Source organism: Solanum pennellii, chromosome 1 (genome assembly GCF_001406875.1).
Source record: "Solanum pennellii chromosome 1, SPENNV200".
NCBI lineage: Eukaryota > Viridiplantae > Streptophyta > Magnoliopsida > Solanales > Solanaceae > Solanum > Solanum pennellii.
The window spans coordinates 43,342,508-43,348,411 of NC_028637.1; positions in this window are offsets into that span (position 1 = coordinate 43,342,508).

Genomic DNA, 5,904 nt, shown 5'->3' on the forward strand with positions numbered 1-5,904 from the left:
TTTTGAGCGAAGAAATGCAGAAGAGACCACCTACGGAGCTTGTGACGGTCCGTCATTCTCATGACGGTCCGTAGGTGGCAGCGTAGTGTAGGTGCTGAAGGAAGATGGGGAAGTCTGACCAAGTGTGGGGTTACGGAAAGCGTGACGGACCGTCGTGTCCATGACCGTCCGTCCTGCAGATTCGTCATGAAGTTCAGAGAAGTAGTCTCAGTACCCATATTCCAAGAGTTCAAGTGTTTTGGAACGGAGACCCTCGACGGACCGTTGTGCCTGTGATGATCCGTCATACCTGCCGTCGAGGGTAATAAAGAGAGCAGCAGAAGAAATTGCATCATGTATGGGACGACGGAGTCCATGACGGTCCGTCGTGACCACGATGATCCGTCGTGATGTCCATCGATCCAGCCGCGTTTTGACAGATTTCCAGTTAATAGAGTCCTTGTTTAATTAGGTTTTTATTTTCTATAAATTATTCGAAAAACCTCGTTTTTGAGGTTAGACTCTGGATTATTAGGTTAGACGCTGGATTATTTGGTTAGGCCCTTGATTATTGTTAGATTCTTGATTATTTTGAGACTCTTTGAATTGATTGTTGGTGATTTTTGTTGATTAATCAAGCGAACTTTCGGATTTTACTCTTTCTCATTGAAGTAAGTACATGAATTCATATACCATATATTTGAATATTGTGATTATGACTATGGGTAACTAAACTTCATAACTAGGGTTGTGAGAACCATAGGCAAATAATGAGGTAAAACCAAACTAAAATAACAATTCTAGAATAGTGTCTTGCATGTATTGATAATTCTTTCGCATAGAAGTCTTTTTAAAGGATGGCTAACGTTAGAACTCGCTTTAATGCTACTTGCTGGACCAAGGAGGTAGATAATAGGAAAAGAATTATCAACATAGATTTAGTGTATACTATCTAATAGGCTAGTATTGGTTGGTACGAGGTAATAACTTAGTCAAATATCGAATACGATGCTTAATAGGAGGTAAAGATAAGGGTTAGGATAGCAACACACGTAGCCAGACCAAGGTGCGGAGTGAAATTTTCTAGATGCCGGACCAAGGATTTAGAAATTCATAACTTATCACTTTGCATGCAAGATACTAGGAAATAATTGTTATAATTAGACTTATCAAGTTATGAACCTGTGGGGAACATGTAAACCCTAGTTACTTTGATTAATTGATTAAACTCCAACATTCGAAACTGTTAGTTGTCTCATTTTATTTCGCTAGTTATTTTCATTTATATAGGAATAGAAACCCCACTTTTTATCATTTTTGCTTTCCAAGGAAGTAATTGATTGAACAATAGTAATAATAGATTGAAGTTAAGTCTAAACTATTTTCCTCGTGGGAACGATCCCAACCTCACTAGTTGGGTTATTTACTTGACGCGACCGCTTTACTTCTTATTTGAGAAGTAAGTTTGAGCATATCATATATATATATATTTAAAAAAATTAATATTGAAAAAGAATAAGATTTTGTAATTTGAGAAAAAATGTGTTTTGGGGAAGAAGATGAAGATGTGTGTGTGTGTGTGTGTGTGTGTGTGTGTGTGTGTGTGTATATATATATATATATATATATATATATATATAATTAATTTTTGAAGTTATTAGAAAAGAATAAGATTTTGTAATTTGAGAAAGAATGTGTTTTGGGGAAGAAGATGCAGATGAAGACGAAATGGGGTTGGGGTAGGGTGAGGTAATGTGGGGTAGAATAGGTTGACATTTTCATTTTTCTTTTTCTTTTTTAAAAAATTAGATATTAAATGTGTGTGTTTTTTATAATTTTCGGGGCCCAATGTCAAATATTATTTTTTAATTAGTCATTTTGCCACGTCACCGCAAGTGTATCACACTCTCTTCACATTTTTTGATGATTATAAAAAAAAGTCTAATAGGAACGGTTTTTGTATAGGTAGAAGTGTTCAATTGGTACTAGTCTTAGTTGAAGTGTCTAAGTGAATTATGTAGACACCTTTAAGGGGCCGCTGATGACTTAAGCCTAATTTTTTACTTTTAATGTGAAAAAAAGTTGTGATACGAAAATATGTTATACTTCTTTTGCAGGAAATTATTTTACATGATCAAAAATATCGTTTATCCCCTCGTGTTGCAGCTGATAAGCCATTGAATAATTCATCGATGCCAAAGCCAAATCATGGCAAGTCATGATCATCTCATTAATTATGAAATAACACAGAAATAAATTTAAAACAACTAATGTGATCATATATGAATATAAAGAAAAGTTGATAATGTTTGACAAAAAACCAAAATATTAGTTTTAACCATAAGTTCAAAAAATAGAACTAGTACAAAATACTAATCCATCAGAACAAGTTGACTATTATCGATCCTTGCGGGTGTCCTCATTCTTCTTGGTGGGGCCTCATTATCGCTATCAGCCCCGTCTTTCATCTTTTTATTGCATATTCCAACAAGAGTGCACCGTATCTGATGCGGTGTAACTTAGAATCAAGGTATTGAACTAGAATACCTTCACCCTCACTTAGGTACTCGGCAAATGCTAGCAAGTATATTCCGCACCGAAAATATACATTAATTTTTAAAATTTGATACTTTTTAGGAAACTTGAATGAAGAAACTTATTTTATACTTACAAAAAATCTGACCTTGTTGAGGTTTATCCTCCACATACGTCACGTCGTATGTGATGTCGTTATCCTCTGCATCATCCGAATCATTTCCAATCTCCATTGAAAAATACATTGACAGAAGCTGAGCAAGCTTTTGAATTTCTTCTCTAACATGATAGTTATGACCTGCTGCTCTGTATGAGTCATATACATAAATGTGTTGGTCAATTAATGACAAAACAGCCAACACCCAGTGATTTTTATGCTCCACGTTCACTGGTATGAACACATTGTCGATTGTATTCCATGGAATGGCAGCCATCAACCTATATCCTTTTATGTAATCGCGTATGGCGCTTTCAACATTTGCAACTCAAAAGTTACTTTCAACTTGAGCATATGCATCATAAATTTCAGAAACTTTTGACTTGAATAGACAATCAACAATATTGTATCTGTAGCGACTATTGATGTTGTATTTACTTTTTTTACGCAAGTAATACAGGATCACATCAATATGCTGAAACAATTAAAAAAATAAATGTAGAAAATTAGCACATCTTAAAAACATGAACACATTGACGATTGCTCTTTTTTACAGCAATATTCGAATCAACCACAGAACAACATTCATATATCCAAATTTGCATGGCTAGAGGCATACCATCAATTCTTTAATACTTTTTCTTCTCATCCATTTTTTTTGTTACGCTTTTGAGCAATTTGTAGAAAACATCTTTCCCCAGGGGTATTCATGGTACCGGCCGCTCTCAACTAGATCAAAATGTATCCTTGAAATTGATGAGCTCTTCTTCTCACCGGAATATATGAACGTACAAATAAAATACAGAATAGTGAATTTAACAGCATCATCATCATTACCACCACCTCAAACCTTTTTTTTATACTTACTGATCAAATCCACTTTTGTGACAATACTTTTACCCTCAAAATACTGATTGATTAATCTGTTTGGCTTCCTTGTATCAAACAAAAAGTCATCTTTATTACCAAAGCAGTTCAACCCAGTAATAATAGCAAATTCTTTGATACCAAAACGGTGCGTGGTATGATTTATATGAAACAACAATTCATCAGGGGAACTGTCCTCTAATTCACATACCATGAAACACCTAAACATTTGTGGTTGCGCTCCACACACGTGCATTTTTGTATATGCTCCAAAACATGTATCTTTAAATTGATTGAATTGGGTCGCTGTAAGCTTCCCCTTCAAATCTGTGACTATGTTATGGTTCACATAAACCTCCATGCGTGGGGGTTTAATTGGGCGAGCCAATACATGGAATCTGATACCCTGTAATTATAAAAGATAACATACTCAGAAAAGGAAAAACTACTAATAAACTTTCTTGGTATATGCTCAACGTAACCTTTGTTGTTCGACTTACATTACATTATAACACATGTAAAAAAAGCTTTAATGTTCTTTTTTGACTTATTGTACGTGATCTTTATATTTCTTACAATATACACTAATTTTTACATGCAACATGCAATCATTACATCACTGCCTACATTCACACAAAAAGCTCTCATACAAAATGTATTCACTTATTTACTTTTTACAAAACTAAATGCATATATATCTAAACTACAGTTACCACCATTCAACAACATCAATAATATATCATAATCAAAAACTATATTCATTTAAGTAAATTTTACAAATCAAAAGATATATACTCCACGTGATCTTTCTTAATAGAATTAAAGTACACTGCATGTAACCTTTAATTCTTCACTGATTTCGTCTTGTTCTTCATTAACTGCATGTTCTCCAATCATGTCGGAAACTACATTTTTTACTTTCCTCCTCTTGTAACAATTTTTTTCAATCGCTTTCACCGTTGACCCTACTTTTCTTTTTGAAGGAGACCTTACTATTTCATCTTTCGACTTCTTATGTAATTCCATCGCAACAGTATATCCTGAAATTTGTGATTTAATCTGAGTTATACCTAAATCAAAAGATGGTATTTCAACCATGAAATTTTCGGTATATTTTGTATCTCTTGTGATTATCCTTGTGGTATTTTGTTTAGACATTATATTCAACAACCCAGATCCTAAAAATTTATAAACAAATAAATATTAAAGAATTTAACCTAATAAAAATTGAAGAAACCTGCATGATCTAAACAACATAAATATCTCCGAAAATCAAGCAATGTTGCGTATTTGATTTGAAAAAATACAAACCTAATTTCGTGGGAGCTTGATAGAGATTTAATTGATTAAGAATTTTACGGTAAATCTGATTTTGGGAGGATTTGGGAGATAAGTTTGAAGCTGTAAAATGGGTTTCTTGGAAAATGACTAAACGTGAAATCAGATTTTGGGAGGATTTGAGAGATAAGTTTGAAGCTGAAAAATGGGTTTCTTGGAATTAACGTGAAAATAGGCTTCTTTAATTTCAATAGGCGTGCTGTAGATAATAGAGAGAGAAACATCCATAATTTATGTGCACAATTATTATGGAAGGAAGAGAAACGTTAAAATAGGAACATAATTAATATAGGAGTAGATTATAGAGAGAGAAACATGAGGCGTGCATGCACAATTATTATGGAAGGAATATAAACGTGAAATTAGGGGCATATACTATATTTTTTAGGATAATTTAATATTTATTTTCTATTTAATAATTAAATATAGTCATAAAATAAAAATCTAAGGAAGTATAGCTATATTATTTTAATATAAAATATAGTTTGCCATTTTATGTAGCTTTTCCTATAAGATATGACAAACCAACATTCCAAATTAGTTTAAAATGTTTAAGAGAAAATTATGCAGTTAAACAAACTTATACAACTTAACTATTTATCATTGCTATAATTTGCTATAATTATTATTCATGACTAACATTATACATTAATTATGTGGGGCGATTTCGAGTTTGTATAATTAGTCACATTTGTATATGTATAATTCGCCTAAATATACAAATAAATATGTATAATATACAATTATCTAATCGATATACATATATAATTCACCTCTCTCCCACTCTCTGGCCTCTCTCCTCCCCCTCCTAATCTCGCTCGCCTCTCTTCTATCTCTCCCAATCTCGTTTGTCATATATACAAATGCGTATGTATGATATACAATTATCTAACATATATACATGTGCAATTCACTTCCCTCCCACTCTCTGCCCTCTCTCGCTCGCCTCTCTCCTCCCTCTCCCAATCTCGCTCGCCTCTCTCCTCCCCCTCCCAATCTCTTTTGCCGTATATACAAATATATATATA